The sequence below is a fragment of the Herpailurus yagouaroundi genome, unplaced genomic scaffold, assembly GCF_014898765.1.
Source record: "Herpailurus yagouaroundi ecotype Mexico unplaced genomic scaffold, PumYag 141, whole genome shotgun sequence".
NCBI lineage: Eukaryota > Metazoa > Chordata > Mammalia > Carnivora > Felidae > Herpailurus > Herpailurus yagouaroundi.
In genome coordinates this window covers 63,363,255-63,381,857 of record NW_024412396.1, presented here as the reverse complement: position 1 = coordinate 63,381,857, position 18,603 = coordinate 63,363,255, and the positions used below count along the sequence as shown (strand labels likewise).

Genomic DNA, 18,603 nt, shown 5'->3' with positions numbered 1-18,603 from the left:
CACATTTGAGGAAGCCCAAGCTACGACGTCCTCGTCCGATGTACACGGTTCCTTCCAGTCCAGATGCAAGTTATCAATCAGGGGTCACTTTTATCATAAGCAATGTTGCCTGGTAACATAATTGACATTTTATCTTTATTAGGTTTCCTGGGAAACAGAACTGGAAAGTTAACCTCGGGTCAAGTTCTCAAGCAGACGAGGAAGGGAATTTGTTAACCCTTTGCTCGCATTGTATTTTTTTTTTTTTTTTTCTTATCTAATTTGTCTGTCTCCCATCACTAGAATATACGTTCCACTTGGGCAGAAGTTTCTCTTTTGTGTGGGAAGCAATGTCTGGTACAGAGCTGTACGTGAATGAACGAGTGAGTAAATGAGCTTCTTGTTTTCAGCTGAGATAGCCATGGCTCACAGATGGCTGACGTCTGTGTGCTTACCTTAAAATTAGGTGATGTAGCATATATTTATCGAGAGCTCAATGGAACTTACTGCCCCAGTTAACTGCTTCTCGGTGGTAAAGAGGGAGATGTGCTCTCCTCGTCTAGGTCTTTCTGCATATCATGTCCTTCTGTTAAAGGAGGGTGGAGGGGGCCAGGCATCAGATAACTTCCTTGACCTCAGTAGGAAGTAATACATTTTCTGGGCAAAGCTTTGGGACCTCTGCTTTCCTCCTTATCTCTGGGATTGGAGGATATTTGCAGTAATGGCGGCTTACCTATAAGAAAGTTCTCAAGCAGGCCCTGGCCTAGCTTAGTGCTCCTAGCTTAGTGGAATTTTGGTGACTGCAAGCCTCATATGCACCCGTCTGGATGGGAGTTCCCACAGCAGGGACGAGAATGACTGTCTTCAGTGGTTTAGTTGTTGAGAAAGTTTGCTCCCAGGGCTTCCCAGACCCGCATTTTTCAAGTAAGGAACTCTTCGAGTTGAAACTTCTTGGGGCAAAGTTGGACACTGAAGCACGTCAGAGTATTTTAAGTGTGGCCTTTGTACGCGGCCCCCCAAGGGCCGACTGTTGAAATGACACATGTGTGTTGGGAAAGAGGAATTCGCATCCTGTCTGGTCAAGAAGGAAGCCAGATTTTACCCTCTCTGAGCCTGTCAGACTCCGGGAAGTTTTCCTGGTGGCTTAGTGATATCCATGCCACAGACCAAGTCCAGAGGTATTAGCCCTGGAAGCAGGGTGGATGGGAAGGAGAGGGGTGGGGACACAGGCAGCACCCCTGTTCTGGCTCTTGGCCAGAGCAAACTCATTAAGCCGCTGTTTTCTTTCTCTGGTTTCGGTGTCAAATGCATTAATACTCTACACGAGAACAGGGTCGGAGGGGATGGGGTCCCCAGCTCTTTCAAGGGATACTTCCTACCTATTTCTTTTTAAATCATTGTGTTTCTCTCCATTCTTTTTTTCTCAGAGGTATTTTTAGTCAAGTCTTAGAGTGGCAGAGAGGGATTGAGCTAAAGCCCAGAAAATGACAAAGGCATCTTTGCAGAATTTCTGACTTTTCTTAGGAACTACTAGAACCTTCTACTGAAAACGAGCAGGGTTATAAATTTTCTTACAAATATCTGCCTTTATATTTGTATATTTATATTTATATGGCAATATCTGCCATAGATCTGTACACCAACAAGGAAATCTACGATATAATTGTATTTTCTCATAGCAAAGCTCTCTGTTAAATTACAAGATTTTTCTTTTTTTTTTTTTTTTTTTAATGTTTATTTATTTTTGAGAGAGAGAGCGTGAGCGTGTGAGGAGCAGAGAGAGAGAGAGGGAGACACAGAATGTGAAGCAGGCACCAGGCTCTGAGCTGTCAGCACAGAGCCCGACGCAGGTCTCAAACCCCTGAACCTCGAGATCATGACCTGAGCCAAAGTCGGATGCTTAACCAGTTGAGCCACCCAGGTGCCCCTGTTAAATTACCAGACTTTTAAAAATCAATGAATTATTTCTTTTCAATTGACATTTGGTTTTTCCACTTTCCTCTCTATTTTAGGTTTGAATTTTTCCTGTTTATTTGTGAGTTTGGTGGTAATTCTTTAGGCCTGGCACAGACACATGGTACCTTCCTTCTGCTAGCTCTTCCTCCCATATCCTCTCTGTGCTGGCAGGTGCTTGGCTGAAGGGTGTGGTAGCTGGTTCTCCTTTGAATCTCCCTGGCAATTAGCATCAGAAGCAACAATCTATGTATGTTGGAAATAAGCAGCTAAAATATCAGGAGAATCAGATGCTGTGTTTCTTCTGAAGAATGCCCCAGAAAAACTCATTAGCCAGACTTGGTAAAACCTCTGAATTACAGATTTAAAAAAAAAAAAAAAAAAAAAAAAGATGCAATTATGTTGCTTTCAAGTACATTTTGAGCTAGTTTTAAGAAAAAAAACTATTGCCGACTCAGTTCCATCAATGTTTATTGAGAGCCTGCTGGGCGCCCGTCGCTAGGGTAAGCTCTGGGATAGGAGACGAATAAAAACTGTTCTCCGAGCCCATGGGGAAGACAAGGATGTTGACGAACAATTTTAACACCTGGTGAAAAGCACAATCATAAAGGGATGGGTTGGAGAAAAGAAGGGGGAGGAAGGAAGAAGCAGCCACCTCCCTATGTGAGCTCATCCAGTTTCTTAGAAGAATTGACATTTGAACTTGGTCTTTGAAGGAGGGGTTACAGTTTCCCATCTTAGGGAGGACTTGGGGGACAGGGGTGTTAGTCACAGGTGAATGCTAGATCTATCAGGCCAGATACATTTCATACGCTCATTGGAGGCAGCATTGTCTAGTGGTTAAAGAGCACTGACTCTAGATTTTATAGAGACATTCACCAGCACTGTGATCTTGGCAAGTTTCTTGACCTCTCTGTTTCAGTTTCCCTATTTGTAAATTGGGGATAATAATAGTGCTAATTCATGTGTCGTTTAAGCAGATTAAGTGGGTTCAGTAACGATAATGTGCTTGAACAGTGTCTGGCACATAGTAAGCTCTATACCAAGGTTTGATCAGCTCCACAGACTGAAGGATTTGTCAGCTTCCTAGAGAGAAAGGTACGATTGGCAGCTAAAAAATCTGGGAAAGTGATGACAACAGGGGCTGCATGGCTTTTGGATCTTCTCACATATCCACGTAAAAAAGACACAGTAGGGGCTCCCGGGTGGCTCAGTGGGTTGAACGTCTGACTTCAGCTCAGGTCATGATCACATGGTTCCTGAGTTCGAGGCCCACGTCAGGCTCTGTGCTGACAGCTCAGAGCCTGGAGCCTGCTTCCGATTCTGTGTCTCCTTCTCTCTCTGCCCCTCTCCCACTTGCACCTTGTCCATCTCTCTCTTAAAAATAAATAAATATTAAAAAACATTTTTTTTTAAAGATACCGTAACCAGGCAGCAAACCCAAAACAACATTTATAACAGAACCAGATGCCAAGGTATACTCGTGAACACCAAGGTACAAGCTGATGTGACAACTCCCGACAGCTATGGACTGGCATGTTACTTGCATTTGTGTAGGAGAATGCAGAAGGAAGCGATGGGGCTTCTGATGGACCTGAGAGTAAGAGACTTTAAAATAGCCAACAAGAGTTGGCTGGACAGCTTGGCAGGCCAGTTGGGATCAGCGGTTAAAAATGAGAGGGTTTTGCCGAGTAAGGTCTAAGGGGCTGGAGCAGTGTGGCCCCTCTGAAGACTTGAAAATGGACCAGTGGGCTCTTTGCCGGGACTGGGCCCCACAATGAGGGGAAACTGCAGAGCGTGGAATGGAAGTTGACCAAGAAGTGACACAAGAGACAAAAGACTGAAAAGGTAAACGTTGGGGGGAGAGGGAGATAGCCAAGAGTTATCATAAAGCAAGCTGCTGTTTTTTAGCAGCTTTATTTAGGTTTTATAGATATATATCAAAAACTCACCTGTTGTAAATTTGCAGTTTAATTGCTTTGAGTAAATTTTTACAGTGGTGCAGTCATCAGCACATGGCACCTTTAGAACATTTCCATCACCCTAAAAAGTTCTTCATGCGTATTTGTTTCCATTCCCACCCTTAGCCCCGGGCAACCGCTGATCTGTTCTCTGGCTCTATGGATTTGCCTTTTCTAAACATTTCACAGAAAGGAAATCATAGAATATGGAGTCCTTTGTGTCTTGCCTCTTTCACTTTGCATGGTTTTTATGTGCACCCACATTGTAGCAAGTCTCAGTAGGTCATTGCTTTTTATTGCTAAATAGTTATTGCATCACGTGGCTGTGCTATCTTTTGTGTATTCATTTACCAATTGATGAACGTTTGGATTGCTTGCACTTTTTAACTGTTATGAATAATACTGCTATGAACATTCATGTACAAATCTTTCTGTAGACATGTTTTCATTGCCCTTGGATGGATTCATGGGAGTGGAATTGATGGGTCATATAAGTTTGTGTTTAACTTTTTAAGAAACTGCCAAGCTGTTTTCCAAAGTGGTTGTGCCATTTTACATTCCTGCCAGCAACGTGGGAGCGTTCCAACTTCTTTTCATCCTCTTTGACACTTAGTGTTGTCAGTTTTCAAATTAAAGCCAGTCTAGTGGGTTTGTAGTGGTATCTCATTGTGATTTTAATGTGTATTTCCCTAATGATTAATGAGGTTCAGCAGTTTTCGTGTGCCTCTTAGCTGTCCTTATATCCTCTGTATGAAATATCTATTCAGATCTTTTGCCTGGTTTTCTACTGTGTTCTCTTATTATCAAGTTGTAGGAGTTCTTTATATATTCTTGATGCAAGTCTTTTATCAGGTATATACTTTGCATGTATTTTCTGCCTGTCTGTGGCTTGTATTAATTTTTTTTAATGAGGTCATTTAAAGAGAAAAGTTGATTTTGATGGAGTCCAATTTTTCTTTTTATGGGTCATCCTTTGGTGTCGTATCTTAGAAAATTTTGCCTATCTAAGACTACAGATTTTCTCCTATGTTTTATTCCAGAAAATTTCTAGTTTTAGCTTTTACATGTAGGTCTGTAATCTGCTTTAATATTTGTGTATGGTGTGAGGTAAGGGTCTGAGTAAAAAAGTTTTTTTGTGTCTAGATATCCAGTTGTCCAACCATCATTTGTTGAAAAGTCTCTTTTCCCACTAAATTGCCTTGACACTTTTGTAAAAAAATTAGTTAACTGAACATAAATCTAAAGGTTTATTTCTGGAATCTCTGTTTTGTTGCATTGATTTATATGTCTGTCCGTAAGCCAATACCACACTGTCTTGAATATGTAGCTTCATAGCAAGTTTTGAAATTAGATAGTGTGAGTTCTCTAACTTTGTTCTTTTTCAAAATTATTTTGGCTATTCTCAGTCCTTGACATTTCCATATAAATTTTAGAATCAGCTTGTCAATTTCTACAAAAAAAGCCTGCCAGGATTTTGATAAGGTTGGCAGTGAATCTCTAGATCAATTGAGGGAGTATTGCCATAAAAGTAATAGTGAATCTCCCAATCCAGGATCTCTTCATTTATTTAGATTTTCTTTAATTTCTCTCAAAAATTTTTTGTGGCTTTTATTGTGCAAGTTAAGCATTTATTGTTGTTTCTAATTATTTTATTCATTTTTATGCTATTGTGAATGGAATTATTATTTTCTTTAAAAAAATTTTTTTAATGTTTATTTTGGAGAGAGACCGAATGCAAGTGGGGGAGGGGTAGAGAGAGAGGGAGACACAGAATCTGAAGCAGCTGCAGGCTCTTATCTGTCAGCACAGAGCCTGATGCGGGGCACAGACCCATGAACCGTGAGATCATGACCTGCGCTGAAGTCAGACGCTTAACCGACTGAGCCACCCAGGCCTCCTGAGGAACTATTTTCTTAATTTCACTTTCAGATTATTCTTTGCTATCATATAGATATACTGTTGCTATATTGTTGTATTTCAATATCGTTTCTTGTGATGTTGCCAAACTTACTAATTAGTTGTGGTAAATTTTTTAATAGATTCCTTAGAATTTTTATACGCAGGATCACATCATCAGTGAATAAAACCAGTTTTACTTCCTCCTTTCCAAACCGTATGCCTTTTACTTCCATTTGTTACCTTGTTGCCTTGTCAAGAACTTCCAAAACAAAGCTGAGGAGAAGTGATAAGAGGAGACATCTTTATCTTACTCCTGCCTGATCTTAAGAAGTAAGCATTCGGTCTTTCACCATAACATGTTAGCTGTAGGTTCTTTATAAATGCCTCTTTGTCTCTGGTAATGTTTCCTCACTTACAGACTGTCTTATGTGATATCAGTATAACCATACTAGCTGTCTTGTAGTTACTGTTTACATAGTGTATCTTTTTTATCCTTTTATTTTCAACCTGTTTGTGTCTTTGGAGTAAAGTACTACTTGTATATATTTCTTGTAGGTAGCATGTAGTTGGATCTTGCTTTTTTAATTTAGTATAAACATTTTTGCCTTTTGATTCAATTCCCATTTAATGTAACTGTTGATGTGGTTCGATTCATGTCTGCATCTTGCTTTTTATCTATATGTCTGGCATCTTTTTTGATTCTTTGTTTCTCCCTATCACTTTCTTTTGTGTTAAGCAAATACTTTTGAGTATTACATCTTAACTCTTCTGTTGATTTTTTATGAATTACAATGTAGGTCTTAAATGATCATAGTCTACTTCAGATTAACGCTGACTCAATTTTACTAAAATCTACAACTTGACTCTAATATAGCTTCATTTCCTCCCTTCTTTGTGCTATTAATGTCTCTATATGTTATAAACACAACAGTGCAGAAAATAAGTATTCCCTTATACAGTCTTATTTTTTATAGGAGTTCAAAATGATTTAAAAATGTATTCATACAATATTTTATATTTACCCCTATATTTACATTCCTGGTACTCTTACTGATTTTTGTCCTGTGGATTCAAATTGCCCTCTGTTGTCATTTCCTTGTAGTCTGGACTTCCTTTAAACTTTTGTATTGAGTGTGAGAATTCCCTAGCTGATTATTCCCTCACTCTTTGTTTATCTGGGAATGTCATTATTGGCCTTCATTTCTGGGTGACAGTTTTACTGTAGATAGAATTCTTGGTGATAGTTTGTTTTCTTTCCGTACCTAGAGTGTATCTACTCCTCTGATGAGAATAGTATGGTTGTTCCCCTGTATGTGATTAATTTGGTTGTTACTTTCAAGATTTTTTTTTCTTGCTTTCGGCAGGCTTACAATTACATGTTTGTTTTTCTAAAGTACTTTTTCTCTCTGTTCTTTGGACTGGACAATTTTTATTCATTTATCTTTAAGCTTGTCCTTTTTCTGCCATCTCAAAACAGCCAAATTCCATTCAGGGAATTTTTCATTGTACTTATACTTTTTAATTCTAAAAATCTTCATTTAGTTAATTTCTATCGTTTCTGTTTCACTATTGAGATTCCCTGTTTCTGAATCGACTGATCTTAAAAAAACATCTTTGTATATGGTTTCTGTTAATTCTTTGATTGTACTTATAATAGCTTCTTTGAAGTCTTTGCTAAATCCAACATGTGGATCCATTTGGAGTGAGTTTATATTGATTTCTCTTTTTTTCTGGCCATAGGTCAGGCTTTTCTGTTTCTTTGTATGTCTCATAACAGATAGAGTACAATCACAAATTTTAAAATGGAAAGAGAACGCTGATAGCACGTGCGGAAAATAAATTTTTAATATTTCAGTAACCATAATGATGGTGGTATTATTAGTATTGCTACTCCAAAACACTTTTATGTGACATGGAATAAAGCAAATGAATACTTATGGAATGTTCTATCTATTATCCCCTGTGTCCTTGAGAACCAGATTTCTTGGTGTGGGAGAGGGGCAAAACGGATTTAAAATGGAAGAAATCAAGAACAAACTGTGTCAGTCCTGAATGATTAAATTGGAAACGATTGAAACCATGAGGTAGTGTGTGTCTGCATATGTACATGTGTGTGCATGTGTGTATATATATACATATATACACGTGTGTGCGTGAGAGAGAGAGGGAGGGAGAGAAGAAGGGAGAGAGGGAGAGAGGTCTGACTCAGTGACTGACCCAGTAGCAATGAACATCCCTAGTGCATGATTGTGATCTTGAAGTATCATTTACCAATAAAAGAAATCATTCCAGTTCTGGAATAAGAAATGAATAGGGTGAGTTTGGAACATCTTTACATACCAGATAGCAAGGAAACTCAAAAGATTTCTAGGATCATGTTTAAAGAATTCAGGCCAAATATGGGACAATTTGAATTTCAAGAAGGATAAAAATTGCAAGAGACTCATCAAATATGTTTAAATTCATGAGTTCTAAATCGGTATCAACAAAGTAAATAAAAAGCACTGGAAAACCGAATATTAGATGAAAGGAAACACCTTCCTATAAGATTATTCCAGCTAATGAATGAAAATGCAAAGAGAGACTTAGAATATCACCATTTTGTACCTCCCAGTGAATTCATGTATCTAAGGGCTGCTAACACCAAAAAAAAAAAAAAAAAAAAAGTGACAGCCAGAAATGATGTGCCTCCTGATAGAGGGGTATACCACTGGCAAAATCTTGAGCAAAGGGATTGAACTTGAATAGGTCAAGTCTTGAATTCGAACTACCAAGTTTAAGAAATACAGAGAACAGAGGAAAGTATGAAACTGTGCAGTTTTCCAGCTAAGGAGAAACTCGATGGGGCCAACAGTTCAGATTCTTTAATAGATAAATTCTAAGGAAAAGGAGGAGGTAGAAAGGGCACCTACAGATTAAGAGATTTTAAAGACTCCTTGAGTAAGGAGAAAAGTGGGCAAGACTGAACTGTAGCGTAGGTATGTATACTTGAGGGAGTAAGCCATAAGGAAATGGAATGAGGCGATTATTCTAAAAGTCAGGGTAGCAGGTACTTTTGGGTGGAGGGAGGAGCCTGTTAATTGGGATAGGGTGTTTGACAATGGTCTTTTTTTTTTTTTTTTTTTTTTTAGAGAGCATGCGTGCACAAGCAGGGGGAAACACAGAGGGAAACAGAAAGAGAGAGAGAGAGAAAAAAAAAAAAATCCTAAACAGGCTGCAGGCTTTTTGCAGAGCCTGATGCAGGGCTCGATCCCACGATCTCCGGGATCACAACCTGAGCCGAAATGAAGAGTAGGATGCCCAACCGACGGAGTCTCCCAGGCTCTCCTCCCTGACAGTGGTCTTTTTTTTTAAACCTGAGTGGTAGTTATAAGGGTGTTTGCCTCCTAAGAATTCCCCAGGAGATTTATTTGTTTTATTTGGCTGTCTGCTCTATATTTCATACAATAAAAGTTAACAAAGAATGGGGGAGGGTGGGCAGTGAAAGATGAGATAGAACAGTGCCCAGCAGAGAGCAGGGGAGGGATCCCTGTACTGGGAAGCCAGGGGCCACTCACTGATGGAGCTGCTGGGCGGGCCTCTCCCTTTCTCTCTCAGGGACTCGGTCTCCCTCTCTGTCAGTTGAAGGTAATGAAGTCCTACATGCCTCAGTAGGTTGGTGGGAGAACCATCTGGAATAATGGGTTGGGAGATGGCATGGAACCAGTTGGTGTTGCCTCAGAAGAAGATAATGATGGTGGTTCACATTTACTCATCGATGACTGTTAACCTCACGTAATCCTGACAGCAGCTCTGTGAGTAGCAGGTATGCAGCTGGGTCGTATCCTGTGAGCACACGAGGACCCAGTCTCTGTCCTGAAGGAGCCGAAAGTCTTAGAGGGGCTTTCTTGATGAGGCAGTGAAATATCTTTTAATTACCTTGTCAGTGGTTTATTAATACACTTCTGAATGGCTTCGAGGGGCTTGAAAATAGCTTATTCCCCCAAGACAATTAAATATGCTCCTCACAGATCACGCTTGTCCTGTCCTGCTCGTGTTTTTTTCTATAGATGGTCCAAAGGTACAGTTGAGCTCACCATCTTAGGCGACTGGTTGTGAATGGGAAGGCCAAATAAACGAGTCACTGTATGATGAAAGAATTTAATTTATAAGCTTGTCCTGACGACTGGGGAGAGACCCGTCTCTGTGTTGTTGTCCTTTGGTCAGTGTTAGTCTCTCTGATACCGTCTTACTTCAGAGTTGTGTTTCTGCCCAGACCACTCAGCAGAAATTCCCCGAGGTTCCTTTGTCCTCCGCCCCCAGGGGAGGGGCCTCCAATCCCATCCCTTCTTTAGAAACCAGTGTATTCAGGTGGAGACTTGGACCCTCGCTGCTCCCAACCTTTCTGGCCTCTCTTCTGCCTCTGTTTCTGCGTCACGCGAAGCGGTCACGGTTTCCAGGTTGTCTGCGGGCTTCTGCACGACGGGGGATGGTCTTCAGCTTTCGCACCAGAATCAGATTGAGCCTGAGTTCAAATGCTGGCTCTTCTGTCCGTGGGCTGTACGATGTTATGTAATTTCCTGAGCCTTTGTTTCCTCATGCAAAAGTTCTGTAAAACTACAGAAGGTGCTAAATAAATACTTGTTGGTTGGTTGAGAAGAACATTTTGACATAGTATATAATAGAAGCTGGTCCTGATTTTCCTCTGTTTTCTGCTAAACCAAAGGTACACGGACATAGCAGCGGCTGCTTTTGGCTCTGGCCCAGTCAATGTTGACACGTGGAGCGGAGAGCCAGATGATAGATGGTGGGAGGCAGTGGATGGTTGGAGAATGGGGTTGTTCACATGGTTCTGAGCACTGGGTCAGGAGCTGTACAGGTGTCATCTTACTCCGGTGTTTGGAGGGAAGATAGTCCCATTTTCTAGACGAGGAAACAGGCACAGCAAGATAAAGCCAGTTGCCCACATTCTTACCCTTTGCGGTGCGTGCCTAGCATCTGGTATTGTTTTCCCTTCGCTGTGTTTCCAGATGTCTCACATTCCATTCTCCCTTCCTCCTCTTCTGCTCATGATCACTCGCAACCTTTGCCCTTTTCTTCTTTTCTGTCCCCAGCTTATTAGCCTCTCCCAGACCCAAGCAAGTTATCTGGCATGACTCACGGGAATGTCTGCGAATCCCAAACGGCACCACGCTGCCTCGAGCTGAGATATACTGCTTTATTTCCCCAAGAAAAATACTGGAGGCTCTCTTGCCAATTTAATGGCGGAGCTCCCCCCCGCCCCCCCCCCCGCCTTCCCCACATGGAGTGTATCTGGCCTGGTTTTGAACTCTACACCTTAGGCAGGCCTGGGGCCCCAGCACCACCCCCAGCTGCTGCCACTGCCTGGCCCCACCCATGTGGCTGCTTGCTTGGCTCCTGAAGGCGTTTGGACCCGTGACCCTGTACATTTAAAGATCTTTTTTTTTTCTTTTTAACTGAGTCCCTTGGATTTTTTTCCCACTTGTCATAGCTTTTAAAATATTGTCCCCAGACGTTGTTCTGGAACTGCTGTTCTGTTTTCCGCTAATTGAAATGGAAGTGAGTATTGCACTCTGATCCTTGTACTTAACTTTTAGCTCAAGTATTGCACTACATTTGGAAGGACTGTCCTCCCCTTGATGTCTTCTCCGCCTTTTTCCTTCTCCGTAGCACAATCGGCTGGGTGAGCAGGAGGTCAAAAGTACTTGTGAGACAGTTAGTGGTTCAGCCTCCCAGGTTAACCTTTTTGAGTTTGGCCTGGCCCTCATCAATTGATTCAGAGCAATCTCTGTAAGTTGGCTGTTTTAACTGAGACAGCACGAGAAGGATTCAGTTCACCTCCCTCAGTGCCTCTGCTTCTCAGTGTTGCATTTGTCCCTGACCGTCCCCTACAGCTTCGGTGGGGACTCTGCACTCCTCCCTGTAGGCACCAGCACACTTGGGGGATCTCACCATCATTTCCTGGGAGAGTGATTACAGAGCCCCGGAGAAGGAGCTTCTGTTACCCTCCCTTGACATGGGTTGTTGTCTTTTGTCTTTGAGCGCATGGTAGGTTTTCAGTAAATAACAAAGTGAATGAGTGGATCCAAACCAGGAATAACTGTTTTTTTTTTTTTTTTTGCTTCAAAGTGAAATGTCTCCAAAGCGGTAAAACAGACTTTCATGTTCTGTAAGTTGACTGGGAGGTAGTTTCCAGAATTCCAAAACTATTTAGAGCAACGACAGACTTGTGAGGAAATAGTAGTAATAACGGTAAACATTTAAAAGCATTTGCCATGTGTATTAACTCATTTAATTCCTAGAACCAGTCTGTGGGGGGGAGGGGGCTACATTTGTTATCCCCATTTTACGGATGAGGAAGCGGAGGCACAGGCTCTTGCCCAAGGTCAACAATGAGTGAGTATGAAGCTGGGGCTTGAGCCCTTACCATGTGGCTCTAGGACCCATGTTCTGTTTGGTCTAGGTGTAAGTATATATGTAAGTATGTGGATTTCCAGGTGAGCATATGGGAGGGCCGGCCTCACGTGTTAGATAAGTTCTGGTTCTTTTGGTGCAGGTAGCATTAGACTGAGGAGTCCTGCTCTGTGTTGGATTCCGCTGGGATTCGGGGCGAAGGTGACCATGGTCACACCACAGCTCACGAGGATGCACGTGTATTGGCTGGCTCACAATTGCACCCCTGTGCCCCTTTCCTGGTGCCCATAGGCACTCAGTAGATATTGTTGGAATGAGGATTGATAGCCTTTGACCCATTCCCCAAAGTTGGAGGAGAAGAACGTGAGAGGAAGCAAGCCTCTCCGTATTCCGTGTTTCCTCAGAGGCGGGGGGGTCCGGGCAAGTGTCAGGGAAGAGGTTGTTGGGGGAAGGGTGCCGTTCTTTCTCCCGAGTCCAGCTTGCATCTGGGGGCCTCTAGCACACCACGCTGGAAGTGTGCATGTCCTGTCCCGGCTCCGCGACAGCCCTGCCTGCCTCACTGGACTTGTCCCTCCGCTGCCTGAGACGCTGTCTGATACACAGAGCCTGCTCCGCGTGCTGCCTGCTGCCTGGCCGGCTGACCGAAACGCCTGATTGACTCTGCTTTTGTCACGGGGAAGCCTCAGTTGCTGAGGTAGTCAGAAAAAATGTTGTTAAGCCTAGTACAACTCTCATTAGGTTTGCAGCGAGACTTCCGGAAGCTTCGCCTGCTTGATCGCCTCCCAGCGTGGATGGCTGTCACACCCTCCACCACTATATCTAGGCTGCAGCTGGCCTGCTCCGTTGATCAGACAGAGTCCTTTGCTAACCAGGCCAAGGTTGTGGGTTTGATCCCTGGCCTCTGACTACAGCAAGCCATCTGTCTTCACAAATGCATGTCATTGGATACGAGGCGAAGAGCGTGTACAGAGGGAGAAGCTGGAGTCCATTCTGGGATAAAAAGCAGCTCCCTGACAGCCGGCCAGAAGTGCCCTTTTGGACTGCGAAGGGTGTCTTTTTCTTCTCACACTTTCCCGATCTGGATATCTGGTTTTGATTTCAGACTTTTTCCAAATAGATGATCCTAAGGTTGTATAAATGAAGAGGAAGCAATTCTCAAGCCTGAGAGCTAAGAGTAATTGATCTAGAGAAGGCTGGTTTATTTCCGTCCTTCTGGGGTTGTGTTGACAATGTCTAGCGTACCAGTGGGGTGTGTCTCGTGTAAGAAGGGTCTGCTTCAGTTGTCCCATTTGTGGTCAAGAAGACTTTTCATCAAGGAGACGGGGAAAGGGATTTTGGAATACAAGATGGCGCTCACTCTTTCTTTTGAGGGCACACAGCTTCCTAAGTGTCACTGGGTGCCTGGTTGGCTCTATGTAGCAGTTGGGACAAAGACGGTCTTTGCTCCCGAGGTGATCACGCTTTGGTTGGCAGACAGACAGAAATACATGGGAAAACCAGTGTGTTGAGTGCTCTCTGGGCTCAAAACACAAGCGAGCTTGTTGGGAGAACCCAGGAAGCAGTACCTGTGTTTTCCTAGGGAACCTAGGAAAAGGCTCCCCAGGTGGCCTCTGACCTGGGTCTTGAAGGATGACTAACAGTTCCTAGAACACTTCAGACAGAGAGGAGCAGGTGTAAAAGGCACGTGAGCAGGAAAGCTTCCCTGAAATATTTGGAAGGTTTTTAAAAAATCTTCAAAATCCTTCTTATCCGTGCAGCTCTCTAGAAGCTGTCAGGCCAGGCATGCCTCACTCTGCCACTTGGGACAGGCAGGTATGTCTCTGCTCCCCCAGGCACCCATGCTGCAATGCCACCGAGGGCATCTGTGACATATTCTGTTTAAGAGAGTGCATTGCTGTGCTGTCTGCCAACCCAGTGCAGCGAGAAAGAAGGGGACAAGGAGCAGGTAGAAAATGTATTCCCTTGTGATCTTGGTTTATTCGACTTACAGTAGCTCTGAAATTCATTCAACAAGTATTTAAATTTTTTTTTAATGTTTATTTATTCTTGAGAGCAAGAGAGAGAGAGAGAGAGAGAGAGAGAGAGAGAGAGAGAGAGAATCTAAAGCAGGCTCCAGGCTCTAAGCTGTCAACACAGAGCCCGACGAGCGGCTCAAACTCACGAACCGTGAGATGATGACCTGAGACGACGTCGGATGCTTAACTGACTGAGCCACCCAGGCGTCCCTCATTCAACAAGTATTTATTGAGCACTTGCTGTATGCCAGACTCTGTTTGAGGGGCTTGGGGTATGTCGGTGAACAGAACACAGATGTTGGTCCTCAAGATGCTTATTACGTTCTTATGGGGTGTGTGAAGCCCTCTGAGCTCCCTGGGGTGGGATGGTGTCCCTTGCTCGCCAGTGTATCTTCAGGGATGAGCCTGGAACCTGAAGAACAGTGCACTCAGTGACTGTTGAAATGACCCTACTGCTGAAGAGCCTCAGGGGTGCTAGTTGGTAAGAAAAGACCTGGGAAAAGCCAACGACTTCTTAGTTCTGAGAGATCTACTAGCTTGACTTGTTCTGTAATTGATCTTTGGTTATAAATTTCTTAACCACAGAGGAGAAAAAATATTGAACTTACTCTAGCAGGAGCACTTTTTCCTTATCATCCAGGAGTTTGACAAACAGCATAAAAAGTATTTTATTCACCCCAGAACTTTGGGTTTGCATGACCGTGATAATGGATAGTTGAATCGAAGAGTGTTGGTGGCTTGGGCCAGACTCTGAGGTCAGAAAATTATCTGGAAGGACAAGTTAGGGGAAGAACTGCCCCATCCCACCCACGCTGGTCCCGAGAAACGAAAGGAGAAATAATAACGAAAAAGGTGTATTGAGCTTGCTGTTGAAGGAGCCACCTATCACGAGGTGTAACGGTTCTGAACGTCTCCGAGTTTCTCCCAGCCCTGGTTTCCCATTTTGATTTTGATTCTGGAGCTCTGGCTTCCTTCCCAATACAGCTGCTCCTTGGTTTCGTGGCACAGAGGCACAGGTGGCCGTGTCAAAGAGCTCTGAATGTGGCTCAGAGTCGTGAAACAGGCGCTGCCGTGGACTTGCACGTGGCAGGGTGTAAGTTTCAGAGACCAGCCTTCAAATGGCTGCCGCAGGGCCCGCGGGGTCCAGAGGGAGGCCAAGTGCTGGCGGGGCCGCCTCCCTCGGTGTCCTCAGGAAGTCATGCTTTTGCCCTGACCTAAGGGCCAGCAGACGAGACCTGGGAGGTTCCTCCCATCTGAAACCAGATGGAGAAAGGAGGAGGGAAGAAGGAGTGCAAGTAGGTCACCAGGAACAGAACGCGTCCCTGGGAAAGTGGGCGGGCTTTCCTGCCAAGACAGAGCAGTAGGTTGCCTGGGTTTGAACACGAGCAAGGCGGTGGGACTGACCCAAGCTCTCCCCACAGGGTTGGGGGCACACAGGGATGTTGGCAAGGGAAGGCAGGGTTGTGCCTGCTCGTCACACTGGACAACCAGCTGGGGCTCAAGGGACGCCCAGGCCCCTTCTCCTTGGTGATAGCTGAGCTGTTGGGAACCTTTCCACATGGAGGGAGACGTGCCCAGCTCAGGAAGCTTACCCAAGCAAGATGCGGGAGGTGAACCCCAAGTTCTGACAGCTTGCCAAAGTGCCCGCTGCTCACAGGCTGGCAGGAACATTCATTTTGAGTCTAGTTCGCCATAATGAATTCTGACATCATTGTGCTCTCTCAGTCAAGGGTGTTGAAATGGAATCAGTGACCTAATGTGAAGGGTCTGTGGAAACCCTCAAAACCAAGGAACGTCCTGGCCTCCCTTGTCTTCGTTTTGGAGTGGAGTTTTTAAGCAACAATTCATTCTAGATATTTAATGATCTCAACATTTGAAGAATAAACTAATAGTTTAGAGACATGAAGGCAATCCTGTGGCTTTTATTTCCCTCAAAATGGAGTATTTCATAGCATTTAGGCTATAATTCTTATAAGTTAATTTCCCCTTTTTGTTCCTTTCTGTCATGATCATCCATCTAGCTTAAATTTTTTTCCTGCTGTCATGGCAACGGTTGGAAATGATTGGTTGAATAAAATTATGTGCCTAAAAAAAAAAAAATGTATGAATGGTATAGGAGTTGCTGAGAAGGAGATGTTTCTGCATCTGGGAAACTTTCTTCCTCTTCTGCTATTTAAAATCTTTCACCTCCAGCCCCTTCTTCCTGCTGTCAGCCTGGTCTGTGGCCGGACACCCACATGTGGATGGTGCCACATTCGTTTGATTGGCACGGCGGGGTGAGGCCTTCGGGGGTCACTGTGGATCCTTTGTTTACAAGCAGGATCCCAGAGCTTGAGGAACAATTCGATTCTGAAAAGCTCCCGCCAGAAATACCGTGGAAACAGTTGAGAAAAACTGTTTGCTTCAGAGGCAGCGTGGGTACCTTGGGAACAAGCACCCAGAGGCTGATCAGCCCCTTCCTGTGCCGCACCCCTGAGGCCCAGACACTTCCTCCAGTCATCCAGCAGGGGGCCTCGGTCCCGCGCGGGAGAGCCTCCTGGCCCTCAGAGGGTAGTTGAGTTTCTCCAGCCATCCTTTCTCTTTTAAGGCAGCCAAGGCTAAGTACCCTCCAGAAGGCTTCACCTGGGCTGACGCATTTTCTTTTGGATCGTGAACCACTTCCTAGCAGTAGCTCATTAGCTGTGGTCACTGGAACGGGTAAAATCTGTATTATATATATATATATATATATATATATATATATGAAGTGATTTGCATATAAATGTTACAAAACAGAGACCTGAGCTCTCTTATTCGTACTCTGTTCTTTCTTCTAGAGCCTCACTTCGCTTTCAGAGCTGACATTTCTTTTGCCCAGAAAGTCGTGATAGAACCCAGGAGAAAGCTTCCAGCTCATTCTCTCACTGGGTTTGTGAACCTGAGCGAGCCATTTCACTTCTGTGTCATAATGGACTAGGTTGCGTTGGATCGTGTCTAGCTGGAAAATTCTGTGGGTCTGTAACTGGATAAGTGTCTCCTTTTGCCAGCAGGGCGCAGGAGACATTCTGAATGACCAGTGCCTATCTTGCAGCCTTCCCTGGCTCATCATGTTCAGATTTGATGCTACTTTCAGGCCTGATTTCCACCCTGGAAAAACAGCCCTTTACACACTGGGTCTTTAGTTGTGTTCCCTCAGCCCCACCCTTACGTCCTACAGTTCAAACTGCCGTTCCTTTTGCGCACAGTAGGAGCTTGGTCTGTGATTCTGGAACAAAATTAGCCCACCGTGCCCACACCCATCCCTTTTTTAGCTGTTGCTATTTCCTCCCCCACCCCCCACCCCGTTACTTAAGAGAGCTGAGCTTCAGTCCAAAGCAAATGTACTTTGTTGCCTGTGAACACCGATCCCATAAAAACAAACGAAGGGGAAAGCAGAGGAGATTGTATGTCCTGGGGCCCATTACCTAATTTTTATTCACGCCTCTGTTACATTTTCTTTAGCGCCGCTTAGAGTCCTGAGCACACGCTTCTCTTTTTATGTCACCATAAAGCTTCTGATCTGGTATAATCTGATATGTGTGGGTGAGAGGAATCCGAGAGTATTTATGTACATACGCCAGTAAACTATTATCTTAAAGTTCCGGGGCTGTACTTGTGAACGAGAGTCCTGGGATGTCATGTAGGTGTATAAGACACAAAGGAACAGCCCGCGTGAGTGCTTGTAACCCACAGAAACCCCACATTCAGTTTGATTAAATACCTTTGCATGATTTAAAATGTCACCCAAGAAGAGAGGCAAATACCTAGAGCATCTGTCCCAGCCGGCAGAGGCTGGCTGACAGGTTTGTACCGGCTGACCCGTTCTGCGGCTTTTTGGAAAGATGAGATGTGTCCTAATGAGCAAGTTATAAATATCACCGAGTTATGTCATAGGTGGTGGCAGCACTCAATGTAAATGGGAAGTGTTCCCAGCTGAGCAGGGCAGGCGCAGCTTTCAGGGAGGACAACGGGCAGGGGCCTGGACATCTGCACCAGGATGTCACTAAACAATGATTTGTCCGTTTGTCTTCGGAGGTGTGGGGCCGGGAGGGGAGATGTGTTCTGAGCAGAGTCAGGCAGCTCCGGGTTCCAGTCCTCATGCATTTGCTCTGGGAAGGGCCTTTGACCATTTGCTTTTTCTTGTTGGTGCAGGGTTGGGGGGAGGAAGGCCAGCTTGATGGGCTTTGGGGACAGTGATTTCTGTCCTCAAAGATGCAGAGTGATTGCTTGGTGGAACCCCACCGTTTTCATACCTGTTACCTTTGTCTTGCCCATAAAAATTGCAAGTAACAGGAAGCCTTTACCCACCGTGCATTCAGTGCTGACATTTCTGTACCCTGTTGCCACCCACCTTTTAAGTGAAA

At 44.1% G+C, this 18,603-nt stretch overlaps 1 protein-coding gene across 9 annotated transcripts in view; it reads left to right on the top strand.

Annotated features, from left to right (window-relative positions):
* The window catches only part of TTC7B (tetratricopeptide repeat domain 7B), a 233,233-nt gene that overhangs the window by 67,638 nt on the left and 146,992 nt on the right, over positions 1-18,603 (top strand). The gene's annotated exons all lie outside the window — the stretch shown is intronic.